Source organism: Pan paniscus, chromosome 5 (genome assembly GCF_029289425.2).
Source record: "Pan paniscus chromosome 5, NHGRI_mPanPan1-v2.0_pri, whole genome shotgun sequence".
Taxonomy (NCBI): Eukaryota; Metazoa; Chordata; class Mammalia; order Primates; family Hominidae; genus Pan; species Pan paniscus.
Window position 1 is genome coordinate 80,444,613 of NC_073254.2, and position 13,728 is coordinate 80,458,340.

General features: G+C 40.6%; 1 protein-coding gene across 1 annotated transcript in view; it reads right to left on the reverse strand.

Moving 5' to 3' along the window:
- LOC100974207 (eyes shut homolog) overlaps positions 1 to 12,559 on the reverse strand; it is a 1,877,183-nt gene extending 1,864,624 nt beyond the window's left edge. The window contains exon 1 of the mRNA XM_063605324.1: positions 12,439 to 12,559. The gene's annotated coding sequence lies outside the window, so the exon portion shown is untranslated. The remainder of the gene's footprint in view (positions 1 to 12,438) is intronic.
- Positions 12,560 to 13,728: the final 1,169 nt, after the last annotated feature.

A 13,728-nucleotide genomic window follows, 5' to 3' on the forward strand; every position in this document is an offset into this window, starting at 1 on the left:
ATTTGTAATGGTACTGAGAGGTGACAGCGTGCTGGCAGTCCTCACATCCCTCGCTCACTCTTGGCGCCTCCTCTGCCTGGGCTCCCACTTTGGCGGCACTTGAGGAGCCCTTCGGCCGCCGCTGCACTGTGGGAGCCCCTTTCTGGGCTGGCCAAGGCTGCAGCCCACTCCCTCAGCTTGCAGGGAGGTGTGGAGGGAGAGGCGCGAGCAGGAACCGGGGCTGCCTGCAGCGCTTGCGGGCCAGCTGGAGTTCTGGGTCAGCTGGAGTTCCGGGTGGGCGTGGTCTTGGCGGCCCCACACTCGGAGCAGCTGGCCAGCCCTGCTGGCACCGGGCAATGAGGGACTTAGCACCCAGGCCAGTGGCTGCGGAGAGTGAACTGGGTCCCCCAGCAGTGCCAGCCCACCGATGCTGCGCTCGATTTCTCACCGAGCCTTAGCTGCCTTCCCGCGGGGTAGGGCTCGGGACCTGCAGCCCGCCATGCCTAAGCCTCCTACCCATTCCATGAGCTCCTGTGCCGCCGGAGCCTCCCCAGCGAGCACCACCCCCTGCTCCACGGCACCCAGTCCCATCGACCACCCAAGGGCTGAGGAATGTGAGCGCACGGCGCAGGACTGGCAGGCAGCTCCACCTGCAGCCCCGGTGCTGGATCCACTAGGTGAAGCCAGCTGGGCTCCTGAGTCTGGTGGGGACGTGGAGAGTCTTTATATCTAGCTCAGGGATTGTAAACACACCAATCAGCACCCTGTGTCTAGCTCAAGGTTTGTGAGTGCACCAGTCGACACTCTGTATCTAGCTGCTCTGGTGGGGCCTTGGAGAACCTTTATGTCTAGCTCAGGGATTGTAAATACACCAATCAGCACCCTGTGTTTAACTCAAGGTTTGTGAGTGCACCAATCGACACTCTGTAACTAGCTGCTCTGGTGGGGCCTTGGAGAACCTTTATGTCTAGCTCAGGGATTGTAAATACACCAATCAGCACCCTGTGTTTAGCTCAAGGTTTGTGAGTGCACCAATCGACACTCCGTATCTAGCTGCTCTGGTGGGGCCTTGGAGAACCTGTGTGTGGAAACTCTGTATCTAACTAATCTAATGGGGATGTGAAGAACCTTTGTATCTAGCTCAGGGATTGTAAACGCACCAATCAGCACCCTGACAAAACAGGCCACTCGGCTCTACCAATCAGCAGGATGTGGGTGGGGCCAGATAAGAGAATAAAAGCAGGCTGCCCAAGCCAGCAATGGCAACCCGCTGGGGTCCCCTTCCACAGTGTGGAAGCTTTGTTCTTTCGCTCTTTGCAATAAATCTTGCTACTGCTCACTCTTTGGGTCCATGCTGCTTTTATGAGCTGTAACACTCACCGCGAAGATCTGCAGCTTCACTCCTGAGCCCAGCAAGACCAGGAGCCCACCGGGAGGAACGAACAACTCCAGACGCGCTACCTTAAGAGCTGTAACACTCACCGCGAGGGTCCGCGGCTTCATTCTTGAAGTCAGTGAGACCAAGAACCCACCAATTCCAGACACAGTACTATAGGAAAGAGATGAGCTTGGAAAATAATTCAATGGTTTTCATGCAAAAATATGATGGCATTGTTTAGAATTTTAGGGGTGTGTAGGGTTGAAACACATTTTTAACCACAACCATTAAAAAGCAAAATTGAGAAATGATTTGATCAGCAAAGGTCAATCAAAACTCAGATTCACAGTAAAGTCAAGTGTATGACTATCACACTCACTGTTAAAACTATACAGTAGTTTAAGATGATGCTCAGTCAATCCTTTCAGTTGAACAAATAGTGCAAGGAAATGAGACTGAAGGTAAGCCTGTTCTACAGATTCCTGGCAGGATCAAGGTACCCAAAATTAAATCTAAAGGGAGAGTCATATCATTAAAAGAATAGTATGTTTTATAACCAGAAGTTATCACACACACACAAAAGACTTGAATCTTTAAGGGGGTTATTCTGAAGCTGTCATCACAGGGTTAACAAGAATTCTGGACAGAAATATAGTTACAAGTATGCATTAGTCAGGCTGCAATTTGATTCACTTCCTTGTAACCAAAATCAAAGTCACTAGATATCGACCATTTGCATGTCCATTGTTCTTCTAGGTAGGATATCTAAAGTTAGAATCATAAGACTTTTAAGAATCCTGAATTCCAGCAGAACAGACGATGCCAACCCAAAAACCCCACATGAGAACTAAATCAGCATGAGAATGCAGTTTCTTCTTCTCCCTGTCTCATGACTGCACCCTGCACTCTTCAACTAATCAACAATCTCCACACATCAGTCCACTCCAAAACCTTTAAAAACCCTACCCTCAAACTCCTCAAGAAGACAGCCTTCAGGTTTCCTCCTGTCTCTTTGTTTGGCGGCCCTACAATTAAACCTCCTTCTCTGCTGCAACCTGATGTCTTGGTGTATTGATTTGTCTTGTGCGTAGGGCAATGGGCAATGAACCTTTTGAGGCTATAATTCCACTAAGTAATCTACCTCTCTGGAATAAAAAATAAAATGACCTCAATATTCTAAAGATGTAAAACAAGCCTATAAAAAAATCCTGCACAGCCTCCAGAGAAGACAAATTCTCAAATTCCCACTTTAAGTGAAGACAAGAAGGATAATAGAAAGTTAAAGAACTCCCAAAGGTCAATCCCATGGATGATGGAGAACAAGGTACAGAACTGGATTGCTAATCCTAGGAAGTGAAATTAGGGTCTAATCAAGGAATACACTTCCAGTGTAAAAGCACCTCATAAATTCCACACAGCTGGATTTCAGAATTGCTGTTGATCAATGACCATTATATCTCCTGTTCTTCCCATGTCAAAATGGTCACTGTGGTTGTCTTGTGTCTGCTTCACTATGTAATATTTGGTAGGGGAAAGGGGATCATTGACACTTAGGTCAATAGGAATCACATCCAGACTTCATTTGGAGACTATCACATTACCTAGATTCATGGATTTTAGTTAGATACTAAGATTGCTTGGGACTTTGTGTTCCCCCCGCCTGGGGAAACAGGAGAAACAGAAGAAGTAAACAGTTACACCTTATGGAACATCTTCTCCATTAATATTTTCTTAATAGAGCATTTTTCTGCTTTTTCTATCCAAACTTAGTAGAACTTACATATTTCTCAATGTAAATATTTTGACCAATATTTATCTAAAAAAATTTCAAAAACTCAATAGCAATATTTTAGCAAAAATGGTATATGTGAAAGTCTCAGGTTGCATAACAAATACATTTGACAGAACTTCTAAATCATATGCAGATATCTTGAAAACTTGCAGAGTATCAACAAAAGAAATACCATTCTTATATGAAGCACATCACAGTGTCATTGTCAGTTAAAATATTCTGTGACTTTGTACTTGTGTTGAACATCTTGCCACGTTACTTTTTATATTTCTATAGTACTTGTCTAAAATAGTAAAACAAGTCCTCCAAACAATAAAGAAATTTGTATAAAAATTATTGAGAAAAGCTGTATCAATGGAAGAAAACTTACTGAATGCCGAAGAACTGCTTGTTAACAACCGTATTAATTGTTTGGTAGTTAAGAACCAAAGATGTAAGCAATTTATATACTTAGGCAATAGTTCATAATGTGTATTCTTCAATGCATTTTAAAAAGTAATATATTGGTTGTAAATATTTGACTGATGTGTAACTCATTAGGAATATTTTTCATTTAAATTATTAAGAAATAGACTACTTGTTAGTATTTTCACACACAAACCTCTAATTCGCAGGAATAAATTACTGTGATTAATGGGAGACCCCTGTAAAAAAGAGGATCAACCAAGTTTTTGGTGACAATGAAGACAGATGTGACCATTATTTGTGCTGTTGAAAAATATCCTCATTCTCCAGCCCACCTTCTGGACACAAGGTAGTTGCACTTCCTGAATTCTGTCTGGAGGATGGGGCTGGGTGGTGAGTTTCAGTCCGTGAGGTGTGGGTGGAAGAATGCACATCATTTCTGGACCAAAGTACTTAATCCACTATGATATCCTCCAGTGTGTTATTTCCTCCAGCTACTGTGAAAAGTAATATTAGCTTTGGTCCTTGAATGAGGATGGCATATACACCAGATGGGCTATAATGGACACCTAACATGAATGGAAAAAAAAAAAAAATCCTGTCTTGTTTTCCCTCTTTGGGGCAAGTGGGAGGTGAGTTTTACTTGAAAAATCTAGTCTGATCTCTGTTTCTCTACAACTTCATTATGACTGAACAAGCGCAAATACTGCCATCTCTACTCTGATTTACTATAACAGACTTATAATTGATTTTTCTCTTTCATGTTCATAATCTGCAAGTCTTCTTTGCATAGAGGGAGAATAAATTTTTTTAACATGCAAATAAGATTGTGTCAGCAGTTCTAATGTGCCTATGGATAATTCGAGTAGAGTATAAGTAAAATTTACTAGTAGGTGTTCCAGGAACTGTGAGGCCAAATTTTAGAAAGTCCATTATTATGGATGTTAGAGTTCCCAAGCATAAAAGAGAATAATGAATGGAAAGAAAGGTTATAATTCAGTTAGTGGCTAAAGTCATTGAATATTTACAATGTGGCAGACACTCTTTAGTTCTCACATCACTCTAATTCTCTTACAACTTCTCTTACTTTATATATGAGGAAATTTAATGACAGAAAGATTATGGTAAACAATATGTCTTAGGTAACACAATTGTTAACGTAATAGAAGTGGGATTCAAACTTGCCACAGAGCCTAACACTTAACTGCCAAAAACCAAAAAAAAATCCTGAAAGTTCTATGGACAGAACCAATAAAAAGTAGGCAAAATGAGCTCATGAGGAGTTTATGAAAGTGCCTGTTACAATGCTGAATGCAAAGCAACTGCATGCTTTGTACTTATATTCTTATCTGGATGCTTTATAGGTACCAGATTTTCTCTGCTCGTTCATCAGTAGACAGATGAATGTTCCTGATTTCCACTTGACAAGTTAATGCATTTTGGAAGTGTAAATACTTAAATAAAATTCAAAATCAATGTCTAATAAAATTTTTCTGAGCCTGGACTCCACCACTAGACAACGTATGCATGTAAGAAATCCGCACTTATACTCACTAACTCTATAAAGACAAAAATACAAATTTTCTTCTTTTTCCTATAGTATAAAGAGCTCCCTTGGTGCGGGTGAGCATGTTATTATTCATGCTCTATCATATTCCAAATTTCATTTTATGCTACAGGTTAGCATATCAACTACTATCCTCATTTTCCATTGAAAGGTCAGTGTTGCTGTTTGTGTGGTTTTTGAGCAGAAGAAATATGCATTCTGAACAGTGTTATAAATGTATTAGTTATTCCTTAATAACTTATTATGCTACTTGGATGACTATAAGAATGTAATATATACCACTAGGTAAGTTATATTTTCTCAAGTAGAAACAAAGAATTGAAAAACTAGAAGATTATCTTATGATACCTAGTTTAACTTCCATGTTCCATAGGTGAAGAAATTGAGTCCCAAGTAAGTTAAATAATTTTCCCTGAATTTCAGAGGATACTAGTAAATAGGGATAAATCGAGGACCATAACTGAGGGCCCTTGAATCTGTGTTCCATGTAGCTTATGTAATTAATAAAATAAAAGCCTCAATGTTACACAGCAAATATGTCTATCTACAGAAATTTATTAAATAGTATTTTTAATAGTAAATGAGAAGTCAAAAAGGTTGGCTCATATAAAGATACTATATAAAGCATTTTTCTTGCTACCACAACGTAATCATTGCATTGTTAGGGTTGTGTTTTCTCTGAACTATCCATCATAAGATTTATTTTTTGACTTTTGTATATCTAATGCTTTCTCACTTAGATCTTCTAGTAATTCACATCTGAGTTCACTTTGCTCTCACCACTTTTCTAAGCAGGGTTAGGCTACAATGGTAACACTTTACCTTCTTGCAGTGTGCTATATTTCATTTTGTAATTATATGAAAAGACATTGTAAAAAAGAGGAAAGAAAAGCTCAATGTATTTTACAGAATGCATTTTGTGCCAAGTCTGAAGTACCACATACTTGTGAATACCAGAGAGTTTTCAAAGCATTTTCATTTTATTTCACATTATTTCATTTAATTCTCCCACTAATCTGTAGAGGTAGGCGAAGTAGGTTTTAATGTCTCTGTTTTATAGATGAGAAAACTTGGCATTAGAAGGATAAGTGACTTGCCCAAGTTCACACTGGTATTAAGTGGTGAAGCTGTCCATTATTCAGTGCTTCTCCCTCTACAGTTTACTGAGATAATCAGTGTTGCTTAATAGTAGCTGCCTAGAATACATCTACTATAATTATGAAATACCTACCCTCAAAGCCACAAACTGGCCCTTTTCCAATTTCTCACACTTTTATAGAGCAGAGGTCAGCAAACTAAAGCCCACAGATCAAATTGGAGTCCTTCCTACTTTTGTAAATAAAGTTTATTAAAACACAACCACAGTCATTCATTTACATATTGTCTATGGCTGTTTGCCCGCTGCAATGGCACAGGTAAGTAGTTGGGAGAAAGGTCACATGGTCCCAAAGTCTTCAGTGCTCTTTGGCCTTTGCCTTGAATGTGTGCTGACCCCTGCTAGAGAATATGAAAAGCCAAAGTATACTTCCAGACTCTTGCAGCTATTCTTTCAGAAACTACAGAAATCTCTAAGTAATCTTTCCAGGAAATGTTTTTAAAATAAGCAGACTTGACTGGCTTGGCTCTTCTTTTCTTTGTCCCTTTCCTATATTTGCTTCTTCCAACCTGTATTGTGAACAACACCTGGGATTGCAGTCGTTACTTTGTATACATGAAGAGACAAACATATGGACAAATGAGGACGGATAGAAAGAAAACAGAGTTAGGGTGCCTAATTACATTTCTGAGCAACTTCTTCAGCCCTGGACTTCGTGGATCTATAAAGGATTCTCTACATATTAAATACACTGTTAGTAGTGTTACTTGATTATAATTTTAAAAAATTATAATGGATGCATTCAAATGTCCTGTCATTTACTGAGTCATAACAATAGTGTTAGCTTCCATGTTAAGGCCACTAAATATTGAATCACTTTAGGATTCAGCATTTTACTCCTTTATCTACACCCACTCCCTTAGCGATCTTATATAACCTCATGAATATACAGTGTTTATGTGATGATTAATCTTAATTCTATCACAAGGCCAGTCATCTATTCAGCTAGCTACTTGTCAACTCTACATGGAAGTTTATCCGTATTTCAAACTTGACTTCTGCAAAACCTGATTCTCTTGAAGATTTCCCCATTCCAGTTAATAGCAATTTAATGTTTCAGTGCTTGTGCCAACAACTGTGGAGTCATCCTTGATTTCTCTCTGTCATCTACATTCCATATTTTTAGCAAATCTAGTCGTAACCCCATCAAAATATTTCCTGAGGCCCTGCAAGCTGAAGCTTAGTCCTTGTTATACAGGTGAGAAGAATATGTCAGATTGCCAGTGCCTTCCTCTTCTATAACTAAAAGTTCTTTGAGTCTAACATCTGGATAAATTGTGCCCAACATTAAACTTCATTTTTCTTCTGTCTCTATGAAATGCCTCTTATTAAAAATCAATTTGCCTTCATCACAGACAGAAGCCTAGACCACCTGAGATGCCATCTCCTCATATTGGAAACAGCTGTTTAACTGAACTGATCTAGTTTCAGGACTAGTCTGCAGTTCATTTAAGTGCTGTGCTAAAACTGTTGGTAAGGATATCAACATCTTTGACACATAAGCCTAGGAACACTAACTGGGAACCCCATGAGTAGATGCAGATAACTGCAAAGTGGTTTTATTTTTATTTCCCTTGTGCATAACCCACCTCAACCCCACAACTATGCCTCTTGTCAACAGGAAGAAGCTAGAGTGATCATCAGCCTTTTCCCATCTCTATAGCCAACACCTTAAGAGTAAGGTGCTATGGAGCCCAAAGCAGGGTTTAAAACTACCTTTGCAAATTATATCAGGGAGAAAATTATGACAGTAAAAGAGATCTGATTTAACCACCCCGCCCCATCTTGCCTTTCCCTTCAACATTCCTGAGCTTAGGCTAAGCTAACTTGGAGAGACATTTAGTTTATGACTTTTATCTTATTTTGTTATTTTTATAGAGATGAGGTCTCCCTATATTGCCCAGGCTTGTATCAAACTCCTGGATTCAAGCAATCCTCCCACCTTGGCCTCCCAAAGTACAAGGATTACAGGCACGAGCCACAGCACCCATTCAATATAAAATTTAGTTTTAAATGATAATAGGCCTCTCCCAAAACTCAACCACCTTTGTAAATCTAATGAAACATTATCAGGCTAGGGGGAAGAGCTAAGGTGTGGTCTGATCACAAGATATGCAACATCACTATAGTATATTGCCCTTTTGAGATATTTGTTCAGGTTTTTTGCCTGTCTGACACCTGGACCTGATTGCTCCTATGGCTCCACATGGAAGCAACTCAGCTTAAGAGGATAGCTGTGCCCTCCTACAATTTCATCTCTGCCTGAACCAATCAGCAGCAAGTACCCATTACCTGGCCACCCCATCCCTTCCCTCAAACTGTCTTTGAAAAACTGCTAACCTAAAAGCCTGAGATGAGATTGATTTGAGTAACAACCCCATCTTCTGTGTAGTGTGGCAGGCCTTGTGTCAATTAAACTTTTCTTTAGTGCAATGCCATGGTCTTTATTTATGCAGCGGGCAGGAAGAACTGATCAAGCAATTATCCTTCTACTCTTGTCTTATTTGGTCTATTCTCTATACCTCAGTCAGAATGACCCAGTAAAACTGAAAAGAAGACAAGGTCATTTCTCTGCTCAAAATTTTTCAATGATTTGCTGTCTTTCTTAAACAGAAGCCAAAATCTTTGACAACAACCTACAAAATGTTTTGCAGTCAGTCCCACTTCCTCCCCAACCCTACCTTGTTATTTCCATGACCTCAATTCATATTATAGCCTCTTTCATTCATTGTCCTCTGGCTACACTTTTTTGCTTGCTTGTCTTCCTGAACATGCCAAGCATTCTCCTGTCTGGAAGTCTACTCTGGTTATTCTTTGTTTGCATTGCTCTTCACCCAACTAGCTACATGGATATCTCATCTCTTGCAAATTTCTGCTCAAATTTGATTACCTCAGTGAGCTCTTCCTTGACTATTCTGTATAAAACAGCCAACAATTAACCACTTCCCTTAAGATGACAGCAAGAATGAGGAAAATAAAAATAAAAATAAATAAAAGCATAAAAGATTATCCACTTCTCTTTCCCATTAGTACTTCCTATATTCTCTAATCTTCCATTCTTTGTTTATTTCTATCATTAACGTTTTATTATGATATATAATTTATGTACTATAATATACACTACTCTTAAGTATTTGCTTTTTCTCCTTAACTCGTGTCTTCTATGACACTATATACTTTACTTTTATTTATTTAGTTATTTATTTTTTGAGGCAGGATCTCAATTCTGTCACCCAGGCTGCAGTGCAGTGGTGTCATCACAGCTCATCAATGCAGCCTCAACCTCCCAGCCTCAAGCAATCCTCCCACCTCAGCCTCCTGAATAGCTGGGACTACCAGTTTACACCACCACAGTTGGATATGTTGTTTTTTAAAAAAATTTTGTAGCAATGGCGTCCCCCTATGTTGTGCAGGCTGGTCTTTAAGTCCTGGGCTCAAGCGATCCTCCACCTCTGCGTCTAAGATTAAAGGCTAAGCTTAAAGGCATGAGCCAACACACTTGGTCACATTTATTTATTATTTACTACATGTCTTCCTGAATTTAATTTAAAAACGATAAAGGCAGAAATTTTGTTTGTTTTATTTGTAGAGAGCCCACAGATTTTTTAGTAAGTTTCTGGTGAAGTATTTAATATGCATTTTCTCATTTAATCCTCACATTAATGAGTTATTTCCGCCACAGAAAAAAGGAAAAAACTCAAATTTATTATATTTAAAATAATTGGCATTAGTCACATTGCTAGTAACTAGTGATGGAAGTGACGACCAGTGTGGAGCAGCTGCTGCAAGGATGCTGGTTGCACAGCGTGAGACATGGACAGGGTTGCATGTTCTGCAGAGCTGGTGGGAGCCAGGTGCAGGCGAGAGCCCAGACCCCTACTTAGTTGATGAGGCAGAAGCCCGTGCTCCCTGGCACAGCTGCAGCCACCCAGCTGTGGCTCTGGACTCCAGCATCACTGCACTCTTTGGGGGCCCAGGAAGCTCCTTGCCATCGCAGGCTTGAAAGTACCTGCTCCTGCTCCCTGGCCTCTCCCCACTTCTAGCACCCACTCTGGCATGGAGCAAAGTTGTGACCAAGCCTGGGCACTGTTGCAACTCTACCAAGTGTGCGGGCACTCGGGACAGCACTGACACACCAGCTCCCTGCTGCCTCAGCCTCCTCCAGACTTGGGCACCAACAAGCACAGGAGGGAGGCTGGCGGGCGGGGTGGGTGGTGAGAGCAGGTCAGCATGGGCCTGCAGCACCCCTCAACACAAACAGCCTGGGCACTGGGGACAGCATGTTGATGGTGGCAAGAGGCAGACAGGCCCTTGGGTGGAAAGGGGTGCATCCCAGGTGAAACCCCACCTTCAAGGCAGGGATGGCCTGAAGCCTGGGGGCCGGGTTGTCAGTTCCAGCTGGAGTCCACTACCCAGAGTGAGAACTTACGGTGCTTTTTTCGGGCCTGCCAATGACAGCCCATGGACAAATAAGCGCATATTTCCTCCCTTCTGAGCCCACTGAGACCCTGGACTCAGCCAGACTCGGACATATGTCGGGACTACCAGCTGTGAGAAGGAACTACCCACTTCAGGTCTCCTGGAGTGATAAGGATGACCTGTCTGCAGAAAGGAGCGATCCACTAGGGGTCTCCTCTGAGCTGTTCTGTAGCTCAATAAAGCTCCTCTCCACCTTGCTCACCCTCCAGTTGTCCGCATACCTCATTTTTTTAAGAGGCAGGACAAGAAGTCAAGACCAACTGAATGGTGGGAATGAAAGAGCTGTAACACAAACAGGGCTGAAACTCCCCCCGATCGCCATGCTGTGGACGATGAAAAGGAGAGAAGAGCTGAAGAGGCCCTTTGGGGACGCCAGACCTAGGGGCTCCCCGAGCCAGAGCCGTGACACCCTCTTTGGGGCTCTGTGGTTCCTGGCGTCTCAAAGCTTCTGGGTGCCACCGCAGTCCCCTCATCCAGACACAGGTGCCCACAGTGGAAGCTGCTTGTGGTATATCTGATCCAGCCACAGCCTTACACAGAGCCCGCACCTGTGCCGGTGCCTGGAGCTGCCCACCGCGCTGCAGCAGCCAGCATGCCTGGCTGTGCGCAGTGGGTGGACCCCACGCTCACTTTCTCACATATCCCTTGCCACTCCGTGCCTGGCTTACCCTTGGCCGGCGTGGGATCCTAGCCGGTGGTGCAAGCCAAGCACAGCCTGGCAGGCTGACGGGGCAGAACGAGCCAGTGGGCCCAAGCAAAACTCAGGCAAACGCGCCACTGGCCACAGAGGTTTCCAGCTGGAAAAGCAACACCCTAAGGAACTCAAGACAGCAGTGTTGCCAAGATTTTAATTTAGAAATTGTGAAGTCACACAATACCCTCTTAATTACCATGCTCTATATTCTCCTAGCTGCTCTGTAGAAAAAAGTTCAGACAAAACAAATAGTAACATGATTGAAATGGAGATTGGCAGGATACTAGAACAAGCAGATATCAAGCTACTTCAGAACAATATCCTATTAGTTGCCAAATCTAAGAGAAAAAGCAAATAAGCTCATAATAAAATACAGAGAACAAAAAAGCTGAGAATGTATGATTAAGATAATATCAATATGAGAAAATACTACATTTAAAACTAGTTGTCAGTAGAAGGAGGAGTAGAGAAAGGAAGAGAATAGAACTCTATTAAGTCAAGTTTCAGGAAGAATTTTCCAGTCTGAAAAAATAAGAAAAGTTATTAGGGAAGTAATAAAGGGTCACTTCTAGAAGAATAAAAACCTGTATATGTTTATCCATTAACTCAAAAAAAAATTTTTCAACCCTTTCATCTTGAAAGAGAAAGAGATGCATTTAATAATGGATTATTTAAATGCATCTCTTTCTCTTTCCAAGGCCCAAATAATGTTATGACAAAGTAACACCAACAATGTGAAAACCCATAGAATTGTGACTACAAAAATTGAGATATTTCAGCACACTTTTAGCGGATCTAAAGTGAATTTAAGAGGTTGGAACCATTTAGTAGAGCCAAAAACGATAAAACCTGAAATTCTCTAGAGTAGGATGTTAATGAATGGTGAAAGATTTTGAATAAGGAAGCAAAAATTGCCATGGAAAGCAGGGAATGAGGCAAGATTATAAAAATACAGAACCTGTTTTTTCCTCATGACTCTTATCCTTACCTCAAGTACACAGGTTCCGTTGCTGTTTGAGATCAGTGTTTTATTTGCTAAATAAATATGGAGCAGAGGATCCAGACTTGACTCCCCAGGTGTAAGAGAAGAGTGAGGCACAAAGCTGGAAAAAAAGAAATAAGAAAAATTATTTTATCTTTCAGTTTCTTCTCATCATCCCTAAACTCTCCCACATCTTATGGAGGGATATAATCCCCTCCTTTCAGATTAGCTAGTATCCTGCCTTTAGCTATAGTCCTGCATTTATTGTCTGTGTAATTACTGAGAGAAATAAGATGGTAATTAACTTTCAAAATGGGCAGTGTAGCTGTAACAAAGTCTTTGAAAGCAATTGACATACAAAAATTCTACAAATAAAAGTAAGTATAAGCTCAAATAATACAATAGTACATTATTTATAGAATAATGCTTTTCCCATTCCATTGTATTTTAAACCTATGAACCCAAATGCCATACTGGAAAGAAATGTTAGGGAAATGTCAGCAGTAATTCAGTGGGTCCATGAAAGGGCTTCAACTTGGCAGGAAACCTCTAAAATTACATGCAGGATCATATTTGTATTTTCATAGTGATGATTTTCATGAGAGTATCTCTAAAGGAATTTCAAAAATAATTCTTTCATTAAAAAGAGTTTTTTTTTCCTTTAGGAAACTTTTTAATACATAGGCTATCCGTGAAATATGTATATGTCTTCAGTTGCTGTTGAAAGCAAGATCAGCTACTCCTCTGTCTGAAAAGTATTTTACTTCATCTTCATTCTTGAAGGGTATTTTCAAGGCATATAGAATTCAAGGTTGGGAGTTTTGCTGTTATTGTTCTTTCTGTGTTGTTCTGGGTTTTTATTTGGCATGTTGAGAATATCATTTTACTGTTTTCTGACTTTTATTGCTGCTATTGACAAGTCACCTTTCAACTTAATATTTTCTCTTGGGCCATTTTTAAAGATTTTTTTATGGTGTATTTGATGAGGTACAGTTTCATTATAATGTTTCTAGTTGTGGATTTATTTTTATTTCTTTTTTCCTGAAATTACTTAGGATCCTTGACTCTATGGATTTCTGTCATTGACCATTTCTGAAAAATTATCAGCCACAATTTTTTTTTACCCTTGGCCGGTAAAATTTATTATCTGTGCCCTATTTCTTTTTTTCTCCTCTTAGGACTTCAGTTGAAATAATGTTACATTTTCTCACTCTGTCCTGTATATACTTTATTCTCTTCCTGTATTTTCCTTTTATTTCTTTGTCTCCCATGCTTGTGGTGTTTTTTACAGTGTAA